A 12,715-nucleotide genomic window follows, 5' to 3' on the forward strand; every position below is an offset into this window, starting at 1 on the left:
TTTCTTTAATAAGTACGCCTCATATCTGGTTGCCTCTTCCCTATCACATGCAGTTCAAAGGTCAATAGAAACAACTCTCCGGGATCGCAGCTTCTGAAACCCAGGAGAGGTGCTGAAGCTCGAACAGTGAGACAGGCTTCATGGGGAGGACTGCTGCTTAGGAAAAGCACTTCTCCTGACCGAAGGCTGCCCATGCAGACATGCCGGAGGCAGTGGCCATTTCCCTGCTTAAGTTTTCCCCTGAACATTCCATGTCTCAGGACAGATTCAGCCCAGTGTGGGCAAGCATGTTGAAAATTACCCAGGCTTGTTTTGTTTTTGTTTTTTTTTTTTGTCTTTTTGGTTCATCTGCTGTTTCACTAGAATCTGAACACTAGTTCCGCACCATCCCCACCACCACCACCCTCCTGCCAGCTTCCTAAACCTGAAGATGTGGCTCGAGGGGCCACCAGCGCAAAGGAATGAGGCAGGCTGTGATAAGCCCAGTCCTTGGAGAAGTGGCCGCCAGGGACTGATCAAGGAGCTGGAGAAAGTGGGCCTGCCATCAGTCTTGAGTAAAAGAGAAGAAGGAAGATGGGATGAATTCTTCCAATGAAGAAACGTTGGGCAAGGTCAAAGGGAGCCTGAGACAGAGTCATCAGCCAGCCAGAGGAGCTCCACGTCTCCAAGGAAGGGCCTGTTCCTAGGGCCACCGCCACCCTCAGTCATTGGCGGGGAGCTGCCTGTGGAGTGGTTGGCCTCAGCCAAGGCAGAGAATTTCAGAGCAGTAGCTGGTACCCTGGACCAGCGATGCCCCCGGTCACTGGAGGTCTGGGAGGTGCACCCTTGTGACTGCTTCCAGGCCCAGGTCCAGTTTCTGTCATGAACAAGCTGTGTGGGCCCTGGTTGGTTCATACATGGAGCAAGCGCCACACGACATGGGCAGCTGTCCCTGGAACTGGCGCTGAGGTCCCAGGTCAAGTTCCCAACCATCACTTATTAGCTCTGTGATCTTAGAGGAGTCACTGGGCCTCTCTGAGCCTGGGCTTCTTAATTTAAACCAATACCTGTCTCGCAGGGTTGTGGTAAATGAAATGAGCACACGTGGGAGAGAGTGCTTTGTATGTTGATACAAATGCTGAATGTCCATGTTATAGCAAAATCAACAACACGTAATCATTAAAGACTAATAATAGGAAGTCTGGAATTTTGCTCTAAGGAAAATCTGTGGCAATGAGAGAGACTTGCCCATCTTTGTGGTTACGTTTGTGGAGCGTAGCTCACTAGCCCAGTATGGAGGCTCAACAGAGTCTCCGTCACTTAATGGATGCCCGTCTCTAGACTATGTTCTAGGCAGATATTTATGAAAAATTTAAAATGCACAAAGATTGGGGAAGATGATGAGTGTTCTCAGAAAGGCCTAGCATTTTACAGAAGGTGGCTTTTCTGCAGCTCCTGAGTAATTCTCAGTGGAGGCTAACTCCCCGTGAGTCACTAGTAGCTGCCTACTGCTTCCTTGCCTCCTTTCCTCTCTGCCATCTAAGATGAGGAAGATGCTGGGGACAAAAAAGCTGTTTGAGTGAAAGGTCATTTGGCATTTTTATCCTAGGGCAATATAGATACATGAAAGGCTGAGCGCTATCTCTTAGAGCCCCCAGGGTGAGAGCACAGGCATAAGTGGTGGCTCAGAGGCCTCCTCTGGAGACTCAGATTCCAGGGCAGACTTGTTTACTGTGTGAAGGATTCTAGAAGATGGGGAGAGTGAAACTGGAAGAAAAAGCTGAAAATATTCTGTGGGTTTATCTCCAAATAGTTGAAGGATTCAGAACTGCATAGATTTTATTCTGAGAAAAAAGGCAGAGAAGTAGATAATCTGATATTGGAATCCAGGCTTCTAATGTTATCTCTGTAAATGAAATTAGACATTGGACTGGTAGCAATCAGGTAGCCAAAAGTGGAGACTGAACTGCACCAAGTGATTCGCATCATTAACAATTTATTTAACTATGAGGAAATGGGTGACCCCACCGGAGGACACCTCCAGACAGAAGATTCCCCAACCAGGCTACTTGCTTCTCTGCTAATCTCCATGAAGGGTTTTGCCACCACCCAAAGATCAAAGGCAGTGATTTCTCCTTCAAACACAGCCCTGAAGTGATGGCTTTCCCAACGTCTCTCCCCTAGCCACGCTACCTCTTCTAGTCTGTAGCAACCAACAGCCTTTGAGCAGCTCAAAGGGCACAGAAATAAACCCGACACCAACAGAGGGGGGCTGACTAAACCAGGGTTTCTGCCAGTGTGGTTCAAGGACCACCAGCATCAGAGAGACCTGCAGAGCTCACCAAGGAGGAGATTTCATCAGCCACACCCAGACCTACTTATTCAGAACGTCTGGGAGTGGAATGCAGAATCTGCATTCTTTCCCCACCAACACCCACTAGTTCTCCCCAAGCCATTCTTTTACACACCAGAGTATGAGATCCCATTAGATGATCACTAAGCTCTCAGATCAAAAATCCTATGGCTTCATGATCCTGATTTGAGAGAATTTATCTTATTTTTCAAGTTATTTAAAATTTTAAAGTTTTAAGCTCTTTTCCCCCAAGGTATACTCTCTGGACTTCCTCTTTTATGAGTCAGGGATCTATTTTTTAAGTCTCAACAAAACATTCATAAAGTAACATATATATGTATAGTATATTATAGGCAAGACCCTGTGTTTTGCATGGGGGATGGAAACACTGACAAAAATATATGAGGCACTCTGCCCTGAAGGTGTATACAGGAGCTAAGACTATGCGCAATCAACTTTGCGGCAAGGTGGAGGGTCACCCGATCACAGGAGAAATAACACAAGAAGCCCTCTTCTGAGCGGTCAGTACTTGGCCTGGGCAGGACTGAAATGTGCTGAATATTAATTGTGGCAATAAATGTAAGTGGTAGAAATAAAGTTCTCCAAGCTTTGAGAGGAGAAAGATGTCACAACCAACTAGGGCAATGAGGGGAGCTTCACAGAACATAAAGCAGCTGAGTGAACCCATCAAGGAGAGGTAAGATTTCAAAGGGAAGAAGACATTCCCGTGAAAGTAATGGTGTGAGAGACGCATGGGGCAGAGCACTGCGAAATGCAGCCATAGAACGGAGAGAAGTTCAGTCTGGAGTGAGTGGAGATGGGTTTCACTGGATTTCATTGGCAAGATGGATAGTTCCCTCACGTCAGACCACTCTGAAACCTAAAGGCTTAAAACAACCACCACCATTTATTTTGCTCATGAATCTATAGCTTGTCTTTGTTCTACTCAATATCAGCTTCACTGCGGCTGGGGGGTCCGCTTTCATGAGGACCCCTCATGCGGCTGGAGGGTGGGAGGTGGTGTCTCTTCTTCGTGTGGACTTCGCTATAGCTTGGGCTTCCTCACAGCTATTGTGTTGCAAGAGTAAATGTCCCCACAGAGCCAGGTGCAAGGCATACGACCTTTTATGACATAATATCACTTCTGTTGTGAGCATAAGTGCAAAATAAAAGAGAGGGAACAGAGTATTCATCTCTCCATGAGAGGAGTGTCAGCAATTTTTATAAGAAGGGAATGTTGGATGGGAGATGTTATAGCCAATTTTAGAAAATACATGTGAGAACAATCTCTAATGATGCATTAAATAGTAATAAAAAGCACTTTTAAAAAACACAGATGATTTTATTATATATATCATGACAGACTTTCAAATAGGCAAAGCTATTACTGTTCTTGTTTTGCCGATGAGGAAGCAAAACTGAAAGAGCAGAAAGGTGGATTTGCCATGATTTAACAGTTTTAATTTCAGAGCCCCTCACTGGCACTGACACCGTCTCCCAAGGCCCTTAAGGGTCCCAGAACTGTGTTCACAGGGTTTTGTAAATTTTCAGAGAGAAGATAGCTTAACTGCAATTGGTTAAATGTACTGTACTTTTCCACTTCGACCTCCTCTCCATCATATTTCTACTTGTCAGGTGTCATTGGAATGATTATGAGCATTTTGGAGATTCTGTTAAGGGAAAAGTGAATTATGAATACACTTAGTTTTGGTGGAATGGGATTTATAGATGTGGCTTTCAGTAACTTCAACATATAGTTACTACTGGGCTTCCCAAAGCAGATATGACTTCCAGGAATACTCCTAAGTCCAGGGCCAGAGGTCATACTGTGATATGACTGTGCCCTATGGCATCTAGAATTAGAATGAAAACATATGTGTGGTGGAGGAAAAAAAAAGTTTGAAACATATATAACTAGAAGCTAGACTGTGGAGAACTCTTCCAATCAGAAAATAATTGTCCTTGCCCAAAGGTAGAACAGAATGCAAGGAAAGCAGAAAAACACTATGATACAAAGTATTAAGAGACAAACTCTCTGAGAGGAGGACTGGGACTCAGAGCTGCTGACGACCAAGAACGTTAACGATGCCTATAGTGGCTTCTGGGGGCTTCCCAAGTGGCTCAGTGGTAAAGAATCTGCCTGCCAATGTAGGAGATGCAGGTTCAATCCCTGGGTCAGGAAGGTCCCCTGGAGTAGTAAAAGGCAACCCACTCCAGTATTCTTGCCGGGAAAATTCCACGAACTGGCAGGCTAAAGTCCATGAGGTCTCAAAGAGTTGGATACAACTGAGCAACTGAGCACATATACACACTGTGGGTTCGAAAGAACTTGAAGAAAAATGAGGCTCTCTGGTTGTCACCATGAAAGATGAACTCACAGAGAATAGGAATAGGGTCACAGTGATTATCAACTCATCAACAAAAAACACCAGTAAAGTACCATTTCTCATTTTATAAGGATCCTGGAGTATAGAGGATGGCCTTTAGTTACACATGCTGGATTAGACATGGCTTCTGACCTGTATGATGTAGGGTAGTGCAAAATGCTGCTAACTCAGGCAGCAGCAGCAGCAGGCTAGCTTATTGGGTAAAACCAACAACAGAAGGGAAATAAAACATTACTTATATGATTCAGTTACTCTGTATCTTCATTATTCATTGGCACACACTTTTGTTACTTAAATGGGATATAGGTAGCATGTTTGGGAAGAGGAAAAATGGGAAATCATTGTGGAAGTCTTATGCTTAACATGACAGGAATTAGAGAAATCCAACCGCAGAGACTTTGTGGAGGAAATAGGATTCTAAGAATCACTGACGAAATGGGCTAGGCAGGGAGGTTATTCCCCAATGCATGCTCCAAAAAACAGTTGGATACAGCTCTTGATGCGATTACGGTGTAAAAGGTAAGGGCACTCTGAGTGTGCTTGAGAGGAGTGATCTGAATAACAATTGTTATCATTTCTTAGATACTTGTGTCAAAGCAGAAGAAAACAAATCAGCTAAAATAACATTCATTCCTGATGATGCCTTTGAATGAGAAGTGATCTTTAGATGTGTTTGTTAATGGTCACAGGATCCAGGGCATCATCAGAAATGGTGAGGTTGGGCTCCAGTGGATGAGGTTGATGAGCATGGTAGCCATAGCCAGATCTAAAGAAGAAGATGAGAGTTAATAGAGGTCAGACTAGGGTGGTGGTGGTGGCAATGGGACAAGGCAGCACGTCCATGAAGAGATGAGCGGTGGCAAGGGCTGGAGATGAATGGAAGCTCACTCTGAGGATTACTGGTGGCACTGGCCTCTCCAAGAACAAATGATAACCTCCTCTGTTTGCCCTGCTACCCCTAGCCACAACCTAGTTCTCTCTGTATATTTATGTCTAAGATCAATGGGCAGGTGCTATTCCCACCTGGTTCCTCCCAGTCTGGGTTCCTTGCTGTCACTGCACCAACTGCAGAATTCTTTTCCTAATCTCCTCAATCTTTTCTCCCCACAGGAACCCTGGGCACAGTGGACCCTGCTTTCCTTTCGGAAAATCCCTTCCCTGATTCATGACTTCCGTGACCTACATTCGAGTCTCTGCTCCTTCCTTTCATCTTTCTTTTTTGTTTGTTTTAGGGATCAGTGACAGCTCTGCCCTTTTCTCCCTTTCAGCTCCTGTTTATTTTGGTGCCTTTGTCCTCAAGTCATGATGTCTCTGCAGGAGTCTTTTTGGTCTCTTGTTCATTTTGTAGCGTTGGTTTAGTTAATGTTTCTGTTGTTGTTTAGTTGTTAAGTAGTGTCCAACTTTTTTGTGACCCCAAGGACTGTAACCAGCCAGGCTCCTCTGTCCATGGGATTTGCCAGCAGGAATACTGGAGTGGGTTGCCATTTCCTCATCCAGGGGATCTTTCTGACACAGGACTGAATGCTAGTCTCCTGCGTGGCAGGCAGATTCCTAACTGCTGAGCCATCAGGGAAGCCCTCCTTAAATCTTTCAGTGACTCCTTTCCCATATCATGTCAACTGTGGGGATCCCCAGGTGTCAATCCTAGTCCTCTGGTCTGCTGTCTTTATACTGAACTCTTGTTCATTTTTACTTTTCAAATAAATGCACTTATTGCGATAATCTCCAAATCTACCTTTCCAGAGTCAACCTTTTAACCAAAGCTTGTATTACACACTCTTTGATGTATTATCATCACTTTAAATTCAAAACAGCCAAAATTTGCCTTCTCCTCTATCTACCATACTAACTCCCTCTGACACTTCCTAATTTCGGGCCATGTTAGCACACTCACATTCTCCTAAATTTGTGCTTTGGGGCTTTTGTTTTCCTTTGTCCCTTACATCAGTCACCAAGTTCTGTAGGTTCATCTCTGCTATGTTTATAAATTCATATCTGTCTCAGTTTATCCCAAGAAGTCCAAGCTGTCTCATTACATCTCTCCAGGGAATAGATTGGTAGCTGTTTTCCCCTTCATTATCTGCCTTAAACACTGTTTGAGTAGCAATGGAAGTAGTACTATATACTACTAATTATGTCAAGTACTTTAGTAGAAGGTTTAAATACACCTCATTTAAGCCTTCCAACTTTATGAACTGATACTACTGCTTTTATGCAAGTAACAATGCAGAAAGTTGAGAATATTTTACACAAGTGTCAAAGGTAGATTTGAAAGTTAAAATAATGACCAATATGATGTTGGTTATATAAAGAGAAAAGGTCATTTTTAAGCAATAGCATGCAGGATATGAGTTAGAAATAAAGCTAGAGCTCTTTGTCTATGGCAGAGAAAATTACAGAATCTCCTGGAAGGCAGACGGATTTACTTAAAGTCATCAGACCAATAACCATGTTTTCTCTCTTAGAGTCCTCATGTAACAGAAAAGATGTTTCAGCTCCAAATACACAGAATTTTATATTAGAAAGGTTATATTAGAAAGGCCATCTAATTTAATGCCCATTAGAAAACTAAAAGAAAGTAAAGTCTTGAAGCAGTAAAATGATTTGTTCAACGTCACAGTCTAATTCTACTCCATGAAGCGGTATTAGCAATCCTATGGTTGTGTTGAAATTGAGGCTACTTGATGCAAAATATCATGAGTGCTTTGACAAAATGGGTGGTAGGAAGTAAGAACAGAGGAATTGGTGGGGGGGTCCTGGTTTCTGAATCAGGGGTAAAGAAAGCATCTATATTCAGGTGGGCAAGCCTTGGGACTGGGGGATGAGGCAGCCTTCACATGCTCAGGAGCCAAGAGGATAAAGCACTGTTCCCTGACATCTGTTTGTGGCAGGAAATGGCACTATGGGTCAGTTCAAACCCAGAGATGGGGCCGGGCTGGGTGCCAAGGTCCCTGACAACTGAACTGGGATTCTGAGTGAGGCTGGCCTCCCCACGGCCTAGAGACTAGACAGCAACAGATCAGATGCAAGGAGGGAATGCTTAGCTAGAGATGGGCGCAGGGAGAGAGGCCTTCAGACAGGTGAGTACTCTGGATGCTTCTGGAAGCTGCCAGGTCTTATATAAGGTCCTTCTGGGAGACACTTGAGCCAAGAAGTTGTGGCCAGGCTGCAGGACCCAGTCTGGACTAGTGGCTTACCCTCAAGCCTCCTAGGTATGTGAGGAGGGGTGGAGACACTCATATTTTGCATCTGTGGCATCCAGGACTGACTCGAGGGCTGGTGGGGATGAGAAGATGTAACTGGGGCAGATTAGAAGGCAAGGCTCCTGGAAGCAGGGTAGATTATGTGGAAATGTAGTGGATCAGGAGAACACGAATAACAGGCCCAGCAGCCTGGGTCTCCCAAAGGTCCTAGGCTGGTCCTCTGAAGACCTGGAACCTCAGCTCAGCTTTATCACTCACTGGTTGTGCGCCCCTGGCAAATGATTTGTGTCTCTAGGTTGCGGCTTCTTCCTTTTAAGGGAGGAACTAATACAGCTGATAAGCAGAGGCACCGAATCTCATGAGTCTGTGCAGATGGTGGAGATGCTGGGGCATCAAGGGTCTGGGCGCAGGAAGTGCTCCCAGAACTGGAAGGCGCTGGGCAAGTGGCAGCCGTCGCCCTTCTCAGTCACTGCTTCCCTGGGGCCCCTAACCCATTCTTCCAGGTTTTCTCTCACTTGCCAGTGATCCATTCTCTCCTCATAGGATCAAGTCCAGAGTTGGACAAAGGCCATGAAGGAAGGACTGTCTACCTAAATAGCGTTACTGCCTATACCCATTCAGGCAACACCACTACCAGTCAACAGTCCTTGAACCCTTCTTCAGTTACGAGATTCCACACTAGCTGCTTTGCATTCCCGACCCCTCCCCCAACAACTCTATAGCATAGTTTCTCTCAGCAGCCACAGTTTATAGATGAAGTCACGGAGGCCCACAGAAGTTACAAACCAGTGGTGGGATCAGAATTCTGTGGACACCGCTGGGGAAGGAGAGGGTGGGATGAATCGAGAGATATAGCAAAAGCCACTACAATATTGTAAAGTAAAAAGTGAAAGTGAAGTCTCTCAGTCGTGTCCGACTCTTTGTGACCCCATGGACTATAGCTATCAGGCTCCTCCGTCCATGGGATTTTCCAGGCAAGAATACTAGAGTGGGTTGCCATTTCCTTCTCCAGGAGATCTTCCCAACCCAGGGACTGAACCCAGGTCTCCTGAATTGTAGGCAGATGCTTTACCGTCTGAGCCACCAGGGAAGTCACTGTAAAGTAATTAGCCTCCAATTAAAATAAATAAACTTAAAAAAAAGAATATATATTACCATATGAAACATAGCCAGTGGGAATTTGCTGTATGATGCAGGGAGCTCAAATCCAGGGCTCTGTGACAATCTACAGGGTGGGATGGGGTGGGAGGTGGCAAGGAGTTTCAAGAGGGAGGGGACATATGTATCCCGATGGTCGATTCATGTTCATGTATGGCAGAAACCAACACAATATTGTGAATCAGTAATCCTCCAATTAAAAAGAAATAAATTAATTTAAATTAATTTTAAAAAACAACAACAACAAAGAATTTGAACTGAGACAGCCTGTGCTTTTTAACCACCAAACCACTAGTTTTTCCTAGACAGGGTGGCTAGAACATGAACAAGTAGGAACAGAGAGTAGAAAAGGAATTTTCAATGGTAACAACTGATAACTAGAGATTTGGGGAAAGAAATGAAAAGAATTGAAATGGAGAAGAAAAAAATCAGGTTTTTTTTTTTTTGGAAAATACAGAGAGCAAAATCTGTCTTGAGAAAAAGATGAAAATGAAGCCATCAAAGCTGGTTTTATTCATGTATCACAGACTTATAAATTAAACATTCACTGAATAGCTAGAATTAAACATGATATCAGCATTTAGGGAATTCATAGCCTAAAAACCAGATGTTCATACATCTCCAAAATCTAGTTCAACAAGAAGAGAGATTTCCGACAGAGTGTGGAAAGTGCTGCCTAAAATAGATCCCTAGGCCAAAGGTTACAGAAGAATTGCAGAAGGTGGTGGAGGCAAGAGCGGGGAGGTTCTTGACATTATCATCAAGAAAATCAAGTAAATTCTATTCATTCAAGTCAAGCTCCATCCCCTAATCCCAGCCATATCAGACGAGAAAGAACAAACTTAGGGTCAATTATTTGGAAGTGGAGAGAGGACGATCCAGTGGTTAAGACGTCACCTTCCAACGCAGGGGTTGTGGGTTTAATCTTTGGTCAGGAAGCTAAGATCCTCGAGGCACCACAGCCAACTGAACGGAAACATAAATCAGAAGCAATGTTGCAACAAACTCAATAAAGTCTTTAAAAATGGTTCACACACAAAGTCTTAAAAAAAGAAAAGAAATCTCTGCTTAGGAAGAAAACATTTTCTCTCCACAGTTAATTTTCTCTCTACAGTTAATCAGAATAATGAAATCATTCTGATAATAATTGCCTGATAATTCATCTCAGTGATCCAAAGTCACTAACATTTGCTTTGTTTAGAAAAAAATTTTATTGGGATATAGTTGCTTTATAATGTTGTGTTAGTTTCTACTGAAGAACAAAGTGAATCAGCTGTATGTATACACATATCCCCTCTTTTTGGGATTTCCTTCCCATTCAGAGTTCACTGTGCCATACAGTAGGTTCTCATCAGTTATCTATTTTATACATTTTTTTCAGGCGTTAAACCATTCTTTCTATTTTTGGTGGCAAATGTGGTGGATTTACTTATTTGCCTCTGATGCAAAACCAAAGATTCCACTACAGCACAGAGACCAATGTATTAAAAGGTCACGAAGAAGTGTGAGATGGGCAGCATGTGATATCCAAACTGGAGGACCACTGACACTACACTGATGCTGAGGAACACACCCAAAATAAGACTTCAGAACTAAAACGTGGCACCAATGTGACAGCTTCCAGGTACGCCTTCAAGCACCTCCCTTAGGATGGACTTACCATCTCTACACTTTGGTATGGGCAAGATTACAATTCTTTGGAAGAATAAAAAGTTTACACTTTTCAAAGCTCCTAAAAGAATTTTAAGGCCAAGACACAGTGGGGTTCATTTCTCTTAACTCCCAGGGACAAAGCTGGTACATTACTCAAAACCACATTAAGCTTCTTAATTCAAATCCCACCCCAAACTTGTGACTTCCTATCTTGAAGTTCCTCCCATCAATTCAAACAGATCGGGTCAATTTGACTCCTGGGCAAAGTGTCTGAGTATGACCCATTCCAGTCAGCCTGGAACACTTATTTTAGCAGATAAAAAAACTTATATAAGTCACTTTGTATTGATCAGTGATGATAAAGTGTATTTATCACTTTGTATTTGTCAGTCAAAATGGGTATTGTTAACCACCAGTCACCCAAGCGATGTTCGGGGACATTTCAATCTTCCTCTAACCTTCTGGGGGATAGAATCTCCAAATTCAATGCCATGGTTCATGTAACTGGAAGCCTGTAATCCAGGGCAAAAGTATTCTGCAACAGTTTGGACAAAACTGTGTTGAAATTTATCTAATGGTCAGAAAGCCTGCCCTCAAAGACTAACACAGCCAAGTTACAAATGGTTCAGAAAAATCTGTGTCAACATTACTGCCAAAACTAGAACAATCCCATTGATAGGAGACCTTCAAATTCTCACTCTTCTTTCCTGTGTTCAATAACAATATAGTATCAAGAGTCAGTTTCAACCCTTCAGCCAACTTATTCTATAAAGAAGTTTCTGTCCCAAGAAATTTTTCATTTTAGAGTGTCAGTAAGCCCATGGGTAGGCTTTCCAGGTGGTTCAGTGGTAAAGAATGCGCCTGCCAATGCAGGAGATGCAGGAGATGAGGGGTCAGTCAACCCCTGGGCTGGAAAGATCCCCTAGTGAAGGAAATGGCACCCCACTCCAATATTCTTAACAAACATTTTAAACATAACTTTATTTATTTATTTAGGCTGTCTGGGTCTTCGTTGCTATGTGGGCTTTTTCTCTAGTCGTGGTGTGTGGGCTTCTCATTGTAGCAGCTCCCCTTGTTGCAGAGTCTGGGCTCTAGGGTGCCTGGATTTCAGTAGCTGCAGCACATGGACTCAATAGTTGTGGCTCCTGCATTCTAGAGCACAGTTGCTCCTCAACATGTGGGATCTTCCCAGATCAGGGATTGAATCCATGTCTCTTGCATTGGCAGGTGGATTCTTTAGCACTGAGCCACTCAGGAAGCCCTAGTCCAGAATTCTTGCTGGGAAAACCCCACGCACAAAGGAGCATGGTGGGCTATAGTACACGAGATGGCCAAGAGTCAGACACGACTGAGCACACACACATACACAAGCCCATAGTTGCTGATCTTATATTTGGTTTCTAGCTTTCCTGGTGCTTTTCCTGCATCAGTGTAAGCATGACCAGAAGTATAAAAGTCCCCTCCACTACAAAACTTGTCTCTCAGATCTATCCAACTATAGCAAACCCATATCCTCTGATGAAGACATCCATCCTTGGCAGCTTTTCCTGGGTCACAGTAAATCAGGGTGTAATATATAGTTCCAGCCAGAGGGCCTGTCTCCATTCTGCGGGGGCATCCTGAATGTTAAACCACTCTTGCATTCTTGAAGTAGTCCAATATAGTCATACTGCATTCACTAGACATTACTAGATTTGTTTTGCTAATAGTTGATTTTGTTTTTTTACAATTCTATAAAACATTATGTCGTATTCCCTGTAATTTTCCTTTCTTATAATGTTCTTGACAGGTTTTGGTATCAATATAACACTGGCCTCAGAAAACAAGATGGAAAATGTTATTTAAAGGATAATTCTTAACTTTTATACATGGAGGGATCTTCAAATGCTCTTTTTTAGCATTTATTTCTAATGTAATTCCACTTCTGCCAGACAGGAAACTTTATGTAATTTCGGTCCTTTGATATGGGTTGAGATCTTTAT

The 12,715-nt window shown here is 43.4% G+C and overlaps 1 pseudogene; it reads right to left on the reverse strand.

The window, feature by feature from the left end:
• LOC122432297 overlaps nt 1–12,338 on the reverse strand; it is a 28,592-nt pseudogene extending 16,254 nt beyond the window's left edge.
• Between the last annotated feature and the right edge of the window lie 377 nt (nt 12,339–12,715).

The sequence above is a fragment of the Cervus canadensis genome, chromosome 31 (assembly GCF_019320065.1).
Source record: "Cervus canadensis isolate Bull #8, Minnesota chromosome 31, ASM1932006v1, whole genome shotgun sequence".
Taxonomy (NCBI): Eukaryota; Metazoa; Chordata; class Mammalia; order Artiodactyla; family Cervidae; genus Cervus; species Cervus canadensis.